Genomic DNA, 12,736 nt, shown 5'->3' on the forward strand with positions numbered 1-12,736 from the left:
TGCATCCACTGGAGATTCCACAATATTTGCCTTGTGTTTTTAATTTGATGTTTTCAAGAATACATTTTATACTATGATTATCTATTTTGGGAATCGAATGAATGGTTTTATCATCTTAAAAATGAAAATTTTACTTAGTATTTTTGGGACGTTACACAAGATTTCACGTCATGGATGAGTGACATTAGTAAAATAATGAATAATTGGTTCAAGTCATTATAACCTTTGACCCGAGTTATGTGTAGATTTATAAATGGGTTTAGTTTTATGTTTTGATGAATGTGAAATAATGTTTTGAAACGTATGAGTTATATAGGTTGCAATCAAATATTATATGGAACTCAAGAGGAATACAAATAATGCAATATGTAATTCATTACTTTAGTTGTTGGATTTCGGTATTGTCACACCCCCAAACCAAGGATGGCGGAAACGTCCGGGGGTGGAGGACTTCATGTATAGTATCACAACAACGAGTATAATAGTGCTCAAAGTAAATACAACCATCATAAATATAATTGAAAAGGTTACACCATAGTATATGTTTACATGTTTCAAAATCAATTACATTATGATAACAAAATGAACTGTTTGACGATTTAACGTCCCATCTTCAAAATGTTGTTGGTTTCCTGTTTCACTGATTTCCTGAGAATACAAGTAGTTTTGAAAAGTGTCAACAATTAATTTGGTGAGTTCATAAGAGTTTTGTTTGAGAAAGAAACCGTTTTCCTTGTAAAAGCGACAGAGTATGTTTCCAGAAAATCCAATATTTTCTTTATTAAGTGTGAAATGCATGCTCCTATGTTATGTGATAATTTACCCTAGAAGGACCCATAGATTCCTTCTATAATCGCCCAGCGTATATAAGTTATATAAAATTTCAGTTAAATACACAATTGAATATAATGGGTCTGCCCTATGTCCACAACCAAACAAGGAACAGGAGATAAGGCGGGCCCACCAATTCTAAGTCGATTGTGACTAGATTCTTATATAACTCTAGCATATACACTTAGCAATTATAGCTGAAGTCTAACAATTCTAGATGAAATGTAGTTTTAATAGAAATATGTTTCCAAAGAAAATCCAATATTTTCCTTATAAAAGTCATGTAGTCCTAAATCCCAGGACTGAGAACATGTGTGTGTGTTTTGTACTTATAATGTTCATAATAGTAATGTGTTTCCAAAGAAAATCCAATATATTCCTTATAAAATTCATGTAGTCCTAAATCCCAGGGCCGAGAATATGTGTGTGTTTTGTACTTATAACGTATTTGTAGTTTTAAATAGATAAAACCCCTTTTAAAAGTAGAATTTTCCTTGTAAACTTGAAAGATTGTTAACTCCATATGTGAGTCGCTATAACCATACTATGACGAGAAATAGCATGCACAACGTTTTTCAGACGTTAAGATACTATGACTCTTGTCACCCGCAGACCTGTCGGTCCGGCTGTAGCTAGCAACGAGGTGTGGGGTGTCAATCCCAATATAGATCTATACACAATTATCACGCTCTCCCTACAAGAGACTCTGGTTATAAGTTACAGGAATTGGGATCCCGTACTCGAACGTACGGGGAGAGAATTGTCTCACAACCTAAGTTAACTAGTTTACACATAGTTTGATATTAAAACCTCTTCCATGGAGGAAGTAAAATCACCTTTTATGAATAAATTAGTGATATAAAATCCTTAGACTATTACTATTATAGTTTATCATGTAGTATATGAAAAACCCATTTGTCTTGAGTGTAAAACATTTTTCATGTAGTAAAATCCATAAACTATGCTTGATGTAGTTTATTATATGTGTTCAAAATGAATGAGTAAACCTTATCATGAATGACTAAATTTCAGTTTATGATGATAAACTAACAAGAAAATACATTTGATATTTAGAACTTATTGTTATGCACTTTGCTCAACATACTACAAAGTGTTATGAAAGTTGTAAGCTGTGAACTAGTTTTTGACCTTTCTACACTGTTTTAGAAAATTCATACAAAAATCATACGAAGTCGAAAACTAAATCCGTAAATTCTGAGAGTTCACAAAATGTGTCTAGTTTAATCATAATTTTTATTATGATTTTTAGAAGCCTTTAACGTGTGTTAAAATGTTCATATTCACAGACTGGTCCGAATTCGTTTCTGAAATGATAGGCAGTTTTTTAAAAATCACCATATATCGTAGAAAAATCGTATGGAGATGTGCAAGTAGTCATTTTAAAGGTATGAACCTGAAATATTTTTATATTAAACAGTTTTGAAAGATATTAAGTTTAAGATAGTCAAAACAGTCCGTGAATAAGACTCAACTTTTCTGATGAAGGCTGTTGTTTGAGTTTAGTTGTGTTCTTGGTGTTTTAACTTGAATTCCCCCCCCCCCCCCTAAACATTGATGAAAACATGAAAATGTAGGGGTATGAACTCACCTTGAGTGATTTCAAAAGATGGATGATGAAGAAGAGAAGTGTTCAAATAGAGAACATTTAGAAGATGCTTGATGATTCGAAGATCTAACAACAAATATGACGATATTTGTGTAAGGAACTCATGATTTGAGTGAAAAAGTGTAAGGAAATCAAGTGTGGGAAGAGATTTACTTACCAAGGTGTATGAGAAGCCTTAGAACTCCTGGAGAATTCGAGAATTTGGAGAGGAGAGTGAGAGAGAAAAGTGTTTGCTCTTTGGTGGAAAGTGAGTGAAATGGGAGGAGAGAGGAGATTTTCAGCCTTTGGTGAACCTTTACAGCTGGAGGAGGGGTGTCAAAGGACAAATAGTTGACTAGGTAGGGGGAATAGTGACTGAGGGTTGTACCATGAAGGTATGGGGGAGGTTGCTTGTGTCTTACTCTAGATAAAGTCAACACTCTACCCCAAAATCTAATTTAATAGATTTTATTCTTGGACAAGGATTTCCCCCAAAAATATGATTAAAAATGAATATTTAGGGTTTATTATGTTAAAATACGAGTTTGGGTGAAAATCCCGCGTTAAAATCACGAAAAACGAGCTTAAAACGAAGTTTGGGTCAAAAACCGGCAATATGGACCGAACATGCGAGGTTCGGCTCTAAGGGAGTGAGAACCGAGAGAAGGGAAGGAAGGAACCGAGAGTAGAGAAGGGGACCGAAGGTGCGAGGGGGAGGGACCGAAGGTCCGAGGTTCGGTTCGGTCTGCTGAGCTTCGGTCCGAGAGGGTGTAGTTCGCTTTTGACACCTTCGCTTCTAACACCTTCGCTTCTGACAAGTTCGGTTCCTTAAGAGGGTTCGGCTCCTCAAGAGGGTTCGGCTCCTTAAGAGGTTTCGACTCCTTAAGGCTGTTTTTCGCGTAGACTTCCGTTTTCGAGCGGTTTTCGACTAAGTTAAGGGTCGGGATGCCCCGAGTGATTATAAGAAGTTGAGAGAGATTTTGAGAGAGATTTGGAAGAGATTTGACATACTTGGAGAGATGTGGGAGAGATTTGACATACTTGGAGAGATTTGGCATACTTTGAGAGATTTGGGAGAGATTTCACATACTTGGAGAGATTTCTCATACAAAGAGAGATTTGGGAGAGATTTCACATACTTGGAGAGATTTCTCATATAGAGAGAGATTTGGGAGAGATTTCACGCACTTGGAGAGATTTCTCATACAGAGAGAGATATGGGAGAGATTTCACATACTTGGAGAGATTTCTCATACAGAGAGAGATTTGGGAGAGATTTCACACACTTGGAGAGATTTGGGAGAGATTTTAAATAGAGAGAGATAGAGTGAAAGAGATTGAGAGAGACTTCGTTTGCGACCTTTTTAAGTGTTTGGCTTCGTAACGCAAGGTTCTTACACTCTGTTAAGCCTTGTTATGAATGTTATACGCTCCCAAGGGGTATGGAATAATGTTTTATCGAGTAGATTCATCACTTACCCTGATTAGGGTTTAGAATTTCCGAACACGTGAAAACTCTAAGTGATACTTTGTATTAAGATTGCGAGTAGTACAATAAGAATCATAATGGAAACCCTAATATACAAGGCTTAGATGAGTTGACCGGTTTGACTTGTTGACTTTGGTTGACTTTGACTTGGCCAAAAATTGACGGTTGTCACATCATCCCCCCGTTAGAAAGAATTTCGTCCCGAAATTAGTGTTTCGACTGGGACTTCAAGAATTTGGAGGAAAGATGGGGGAACTTTTCATAGTACAAGAAATTGATTTCGGTGGGGACCAATCCGCCTGGTGTTAAATGACGACCTTGGAATTTCTTATTGTAACTTGAGCCGAGTCGATTTAAAAGGAGTTTATTGTTTTGGGATGATAGTGTATTCTCCGTGTGCCTTTATGCTCTCCGCTTTATACTTGGTATTACTACTACGAATATTTGATAATGTAATTTGTGAGTACTAGTATTACGAATGCTTCAACAATTTATGATGAACTTTGCAATATAAGTCCTACCAGATCTTTTATAATCGCTTGGTGTAAACTAGTCATATATCATTTAGATTGCAAGGGCATTCGAATGAGTGACTCCGCCTTAAGCACACAACCAAACAAAGAACAGGAAATAAGGCGGAATTACACATTCTAAGTCCATAGAATCTTAATGATATATGGCCATAATGTTTACACTAGCCATCATAGATTCACTAGTAAAAACCCTGCGTTTTTATATAGATGATAAGACTTATTCGGGTTTTGCCGTGTTCTCGAGATGCTTTCAGCCTTTCTCGAATTTGTACTAAGTCATAAGTGATAACTTTTCCTCGGAGCGCTGTATAGGGTATGCTTTAGTGTTTCTCGTCTGATTAGATCGGTAGGGAACATATGTATTCGGTTTACACGACTAAACTTATTCGGATGATAGGACGTTCACTCGCACTCCTGGGTAGCCTTGTCCTGAAGTCCGTGGTAGGAATCGTACCTGGTCCATCTATCATTAACTTGCGCATATAGGTCGTATGTACTTAAGGTTGGCAAGACAGTTGGATGGGTGACTCTGCCCTAAGTCCACAACCAGACAAGGAACAGGAAATAGGGCAGAAATACACATCCAACGTCCGTAGAATCTTAATTATATATTATCCTCGCGTATACACTTAGTAGTGATAGACTAACCGTATTCGTCCCAAGCTTCTGTGCTTGAACCTTATCTGCTGCATGCGTCACATTCCCGAAGGATCTTCTGGAAACACTTGTGGAAGGGTTTCAGAAGGTATAATACTCTTCTGGTGAGTGTTTTGGGGTTTCGCAGCGAGAGATGGCCCGGAGGTCCGTGTCGGATTTGTGTTTATGAGAGACGAAGGTTTCGATATTCAGTGGGTTAGGTGAAGGGTCCTTTCGTAGTCGTTTAATCGGGAAGGTGAGGACTATACCAACAGAAATCGGATGGCGACAACGGTATCTTTTTAGGTAAAACATGTGTTAAGCTGTATTCGCAAGAGATGTTCGTTAGAGTGATAGAGTATCTTATGTTTCTTTTCAGTGTGTTCCGTTTTGTTCGATGTTATTATTACCGCAGATGATTCATACCACAGCAGCTAGCACTGGTAGTGAGTGTGTTCTGATAGCAAGTAATGATACTTTATATCATGATCCTCGACAGGTCACTCTATGATCGAGCGGTATATGCAAGTCGCGTGTAATTTGATACTGGTGAAATCGTCGAGTGAGTGGCTCCACCCTAACCCCGCTACTAGACATGGAACACGAGTCAAGACGGAATTATTCGCTTTAAGTCTTTAGTATTTTGATTATAATTAACCCCGATGTAGGCACAAAGTCGTCACAGCTCACCGGTAATGATCCTAAGGTCATATATGAGTGTTTTTGATTTGATTTGAACGAGAGAGTATTTTAACTACTTTTTGAAAGACGGTAATTTTAGCAACATTCCAAATTCATTACAAACATATGGTACTCAAACGTTTTTGTCGTTGGAAACATTACAAAAGTCCTAATAAGGTTTCCTTGTTGCTCCTGCTGGTTTGTTCATCACACTCCTCCTGCTCCCCTGTCATTCTTCTCAGTTGGACATTCTCTCTTGAAGTGTCCCGTTTCACCGCATAGGTAGCATACTGGGCCTACCCTGGTGTTGGTGGTTGAAGCGAGGTGTTGGGTCTGGTTTCTGCAGAAGCGGGCAGTATGTCCGTTCTCGTTGCAGTTTTTATAGTGCATCACCCGGCAAACCCCATTGTGATGGAAGTTACACTTGTTACACTTTGGGAGTGTTCCCATATATTGTCTGACCGGTGCTGGGGTGACAGACCTTGTGGCTAGTGTCGAGGCATGTGTTGTGACTGATGTTGTAATGGCAGGGGCAGCCACGGATTGCTGTCTTCTAGCAAATTTTTGAGGTAGGTTACACTTTTTTCGTTCCAAAACTCTTGTTTCTTGTTCTTAGGTTTGTGGCGTGAGGCGCCTTCGTTGGTAGACACCCGCCGGTGTTCCTGATTGTTACAGCAATTTGTATCGTCGGTACCGCTTCCATCTCTGCTGGCATTGTTAGCATTGAGTTGCGTCATGACGGTTGTCACAGCTGCCGTGACTGCAGCTTGAAAGGTAGCAGGGTCTATCTGCAGGATTGCTGCCTTGCTTGCTGGCTGGTTACCTTCTTGTGAAGACATAACCCTGTTGCATGGGGAGAAACGATGTCGTTAGTAGGGATGATTTTCTCTGGTTATATCCTTACCATTTATATTCACATATATAAATTTCTCACTTTACTGAACTATTCTTGGTGTTTCTGCTAACGTCCCTGAGACGGAGTTATGGTAGTGGGTAGAAGTAGGTTTTATACGGGCGTTAAGATTTACCCATCATGTTGCTCGTGCGAGAATAGGGGTGGAAGAGATAATTAATAGACGTCTAATCCTATAATTACTTATAGGGGTGATCCTTATTAGTCACGTCTATAATCTCATAGTGCATACCAGTTATACATAATCTGAGATAGAATAGACCTTCGAATAAATGACTCAACTCTAAGTCCACAACCAAACAAGGAACAGGAAGTAGAGCAATAGTCATAGATTCTGAGTCTATAATATCCTTAATTATGTATAACCATAGCGTATGCACTCAGTCATTATAGACCTACTAATAGGGGTCTTTAGTTTTCACATAAGTTGATCATAGTATCACCAAATACTCCTATAGTATTTTAATATTATGTTTGGTTCTTAACGATTTTCTTGTATGGGCGTTGGTAAGTTGATAGACTTGTTGTCCACCATGACTATCCCCCGGCACATGCTAGTTATTTCTCGGACGAATATAGTTGATCAGGCTATATCCCTCCCAGAATTGATTGCATATCCCAGGGCATATTCACATTGCACAACTCCTCTATTTTTAACTTTTGCGTTTTCCTTAGACATGACACTAAACCGGTATGCATGTATGTACTTTTAACAAGAAACTATTTATTTCTAAAAGTATAGTTATTTGAAAATGTTAAATCAGAGACCTTAGTCCCAATGCATTTATAGTTTGTATATCTTATGTGGTTCGATATACTTAGTTCACTATAAACAATGCTCTGATACCAATCTGTCACACCCCCAAACCAAGGATGGCGGAAACGTCCGCGGGTGGAGGACTTCATGTATAGTATCACAACAACGAGTATAATAGTGCTCAAAGTAAATACAACCATCATAAATATAATTGAAAAGGTTACACCATAGTATATGTTTACATGTTTCAAAATCAATTACATTATGATGACAAAATGAACTGTTTGACGATTTAACGTCCCATCCTCAAAATGCTGTTGGTTTCCTGTTTCACTGATTTCCTGAGAATACAAGTAGTTTTGAAAAGTGTCAACAATTAAGTTGGTGAGTTCATAAGAGTTTTGTTTGAGAAAGAAACCGTTTTCCTTGTAAAAGCGATAGAGTATGTTTCCAGAAAATCCAATATTTTCTTTATTAAGTGTGAAATGCATGCTCCTATGTTATGTGATAATTTACCCTAGAAGGACCCATAGATTCCTTCTATAATCGCCCAGCGTATATAAGTTATATAAAATTTCAGTTAAATAAACCGTTGAATATAATGGGTCTGTCCTAGGTCCACAACCAAACAAGGAACAGGAGATAAGGCGGGCCCACCAATTCTAAGTCGATTGTGACTAGATTCTTATATAACTCTAGCATATACACTTAGCAATTATAGCTAAAGTCTAACAATTCTAGATGAAATTTAGTTTTAATAGAAATATGTTTCCAAAGAAAATCCAATATTTTCCTTATAAAAGTCATGTAGTCCTAAATCCCAGGACTGAGAATATGTGTGTGTGTTTTGTACTTATAATGTTCATAATAGTAATGTGTTTCCAAAGAAAATCCAATATTTTCCTTATAAAATTCATGTACTCCTAAATCTCAGGACCGAGAATATGTTTGTGTTTTGTACTTATAACGTATTTGTAGTTTTAAATAGATAAAACCCCTTTTCAAAGTAGAATTTTCCTTGTAAACTTGAAAGATTGTTAACTCCCTATGTGAGTCGCTATAACCATACTATGACGAGAAATAACCTGCACAACGTTTTTCAGACGTTAAGATACTATGACTCTTGTCACCCGCAAACCTGTCGGTCCGGCTGTAGGAAGCAACGAGGTGTGGGGTGTCAATCCCAATATAGATCTATACACAATTATCATGCTCTCCCTACAAGAGACTCTGGTTATAAGTTACAGGAATTGGGATCCCGTACTCGAACGTACGGGGAGAGAATTGCCTCACAACCTAAGTTAACTAGTTTACACATAGTTTGATATTAAAACCTCTTCCATGGAGGAAGTAAAATCACCTTTTATGAATAAATTAGTGATATAAAATCCTTAAACTATTAATATTATAGTTTATCATGTAGTATATGAAAAACCCATTTGTCTTGAGTGTAAAACATTTTTCATGTAGTAAAATCCATAAACTATGCTTGATGTAGTTTATTATATGTGTTCAAAATGAATGAGTAAACCTTATCATGAATGACTAAATTTCAGTTTATGATGATAAACTAACAAGAAAATACATTTGATATTTAGAACTTATTGTTATGCACTTTGCTCAACATACTACAAAGTGTTATGAAAGTTGTAAGCTGTGAACTAGTTTTTGACCTTTCTACACTGTTTTAAAAAATTCATAGAAATATCATACGAAGTCGAAAGCTAAATCCGTAAATTCTGAGAGTTCACAAAATGTGTCTAGTTTAATCATAATTTTTATTATGATTTTTAGAATCCTTTAACTTGTGTTAAAATGTTCATATTCACATACTGGTCCGAATTCGTTTCTGAAATGATAGGCAGTTTTTTAAAAATCACCATAAATCGTAGAAAAATCGGATGGAGACGTGCAAGTAGTCATTTTAAAGGTATGAACCGGAACTATTTTTATATTAAACAGTTTTAAAAGATATTAAGTTTAAGATAGTCAAAACAGTCTGTGAATAAGAATCAACTTTTCTGATGAAGGCTGTTGTTTGAGTTTAGTTGTGTTCTTGGTGTTTTAACTTGTATTCCCCCCCCCCCTAAAACTTGATGACAACATGAAAATGTAAGGGTATGAACTCACCTTGAGTGATTTTAGAAGATGGATCATGAAGAAGAGAAGTGTTCAACTTAAGAACACTTAGAAGATGCTTGATGATTCGAAGTGTAACGCCCGTAGATCAGGGCTAGTCAATTTAGAGACGATAAGCATCAAAAATGACTTTTTGATGGAAGATTATTTAGAAGGATTAATCTGAACTAAGTTATAGTATATGTTACAAGGATTCCGTACATATAAAGAACGCCGAAATCCGAGTTATAACGAAGAAGTTATGACCTGTCGAAGTTTCGCGACAGAACCGGCACGACACAACGCGACGTAAATAGTGAATTTACGCTTGAGTGATATTTGGCCTTAGCGTTCTAAATGAAATTCGTAGAATACGTTAAACCGAGAGCGTGCATAAAAAGAACGTCTAAATCTGACTTTGTATGAGGAAGTTATGATTTTTCGAAGTTTCAGCATTAGCAGTATGCAGCCCGAAGTTCGAATATGAGATCGAGTGATTTCTAGCCGAAACGATCTAAACGAGAATCTAAGATCTCATCGATAGTAGCCCAACGGTAAAAAGACAGACGAAAACGGACGTCAGACGAAGAAGTTATGGATTTCTAACGGAGTTTTCCTGTCCTGGCCTACTAAAAATAATATAATAAAAATATAATAAAAAATAAATTCAAAATTAGTCCATGAAGTCTAAAGGAGAGTTGTAGAGCATAATCTCACCTACGCGTGGATATAAAGAACGTCAAAAACGGAGTTCGTATGCGAAAGTTATGAATTTCTGAAGTTCGGGGCGCGAAACCCCAAAACTGTCAGAGTTCACGACGTGAATACAGTGTTCACGACGTTAACTCCGTATTTATGACTTCTGGAGCCTGACAGACGCAAGTTGCGATGACGCACCTGATGACTATTGAACTCACGACGTGAATATTTGAGATTCACGACGTGAATCCAGAAAAATGGCCCTATAAATAGAATTCAAGGGGCAGCCGAGTTTGGTTGCTCAATCTCTTACTCTCCCACTCCCGATACCCTCTCTAAGCCTATTTTAACCCCCCGAAGCCTCGGTATCATCCCGAGACACGAAGCAAGTCCCGAAACCCGAAGATCCCAAGAAGAAAAGAGTTTCCGAGCCGAAGCTCTGCCTGCGAGAAGCCTGGTGTGTGAAGATCTTCCAGTTTCACCGAAGAAGTACTACTCTTAGAGCTGTAGTGCTGTCCGATCATCTTCTGATCAAGTGAGTGTATAGTACCTTTCATAAACACGATTTTAATTCAAGTATTGTTTGAATGTATTAAGTATATGTTTGGTGTGAGTGTGTGGTTACTTTCTTCTACCGCATAGATATGAAGTATTTGCTATGAAATACGTGTTATGTGTTTATACGTTGTTTGCTTACTTGAGATGGCTGTTGAATGAATGTTTTATACAGGTTTTTAAATGATTTAAACTATATATGTAATTTATATCTACAAATATGTTGGGTAGAACATGGGTAGATGAAATAGTTGGTGTGTGAGGAAAGATGAGTTTGAGGATGAGACTTAGTGCCTAAACCCTGGTGACTATGCAGACTTAGTACCTAAACCCTGGTGACTATGCAGACTTAGTGCCTAAACCTTGGTGACTATGGAGTTAGCGCCTGTTAAAGTGAACCTTGGTGACTATGGAGTTAGCGCCTGTTAAAGTGAACCTTGGTGACTATGGAGTTAACGCCTGTTAAAGTGAACCTTGGTGACTATGGAGTTAGCGCCTGTTAAGTGAACCTTGGTGACTATGGAGTTAGCACCTGATAGCTATGGATTTAGTACCTAATAGATAAACTTTGGCAGTAATGGACTTCGTGCCAATTCCTTAGGTCAATCCTTAGGAACGAATGAATAAAGGATAGTTGATTCTTAGGGTAAAACCTTAAGAAATAAAGAAGATAATAGGGATGGGTAATTAGGTTGATTGTTTGATGCTTAAATATAATAATTATATTATTGTGGGTTGAAAACCCTATATGCTCACCAGGCTCCCAAGCCTGACCCACTCAGTTTTCTTTGCATTACAGGTAATGGCACAAGAGTATAAGTTGGTGGACTTGACGAGAGATTTTGGATTATAGATCAGTAGTTATAAATAATTGTTGTAATGTGTATTTTATACTGTTTATGCTTTTGGTCTGTATCGGAACATGACTGTAACATCCGGATTTCCAGGTACTGTATTTATCTAATTATTTTTGAGTTTTGGAGAGGGACTCGGCGAGTAGGCGCTTAGACTCGCCGAGTAGAGCCGCGCATTGTTAGACTGGATTAATGACTGGACTAGGCGAGTCCATACGTGGACTCGGCGAGTCCACGCTGTTTAATGAAACCCTAATTTCTTTGGTTTGGGACCTATTTAAAGGCCCTTAGGGCCGTCACTTGCGGCTACCAAACCCCAGAGAGAAACCCTAAAAGAGCTAGAGCGTTTGTGAGAGGAAAGGAGCCATTTCTTGATCTTTGTGATTGATTCTTGCAAGAAGGAGGTGATTTCAGCTTGGAGGAGACCAAGGAGGTTGTGCATCTGGGGATTTCGAGCAAAAGACTTCATCTTTGAGGTATTATGTCGCCCCTTTATCTGTTTTGTTGAAGGAACCCATAGATGTAGAGTTTTTATGTCTTTTATTGGAAGGAGTTGTGAGAATATGGCCCCTATTCATTTTGAGACTTCGGATCTGGACCCATAGTGGTCTAAAGAGCTTATTCCAGCTTGCTTTATGTTGAACTATGGAGACAATGAGCTTAGGTTGTTGTGTTTGGGGCTAAATCACCAAGTAAAGCCTCCTAGACGTCACATGAGAGTCAAGATCCAAGCTTTACGTGATTATCAGGCTTGGGAAGGTCAGATCTATGGGTCTAAGGAACAGATCTGACCTCAGGAGGTCATTTGAGTTTGTGCATGACATGAACTCGCCGAGTCCAAGGGCAGACTCGGCGAGTAGGGTTAGGGTTTCCCGTGAATCACTCAGTGAGTGACTTGCCGAGTTGGGGGAATGACTCAGTGAGTCAGAGGGGGAATAGAGGACTCGAGTTCACGACTGAACTCGCCGAGTCACATTTGTGCACTCGGCGAGTCTGGTCAAGAGTTGACCGTTGACTTTTGTTGACTTTTAGGGTTTGGTCAACAATGGAACTTGTGGACTGTT

Source organism: Lactuca virosa, chromosome 2 (genome assembly GCF_052849685.1).
Source record: "Lactuca virosa cultivar CGN04683 chromosome 2, Lactuca_virosa_CGN04683_v6, whole genome shotgun sequence".
Taxonomy (NCBI): Eukaryota; Viridiplantae; Streptophyta; class Magnoliopsida; order Asterales; family Asteraceae; genus Lactuca; species Lactuca virosa.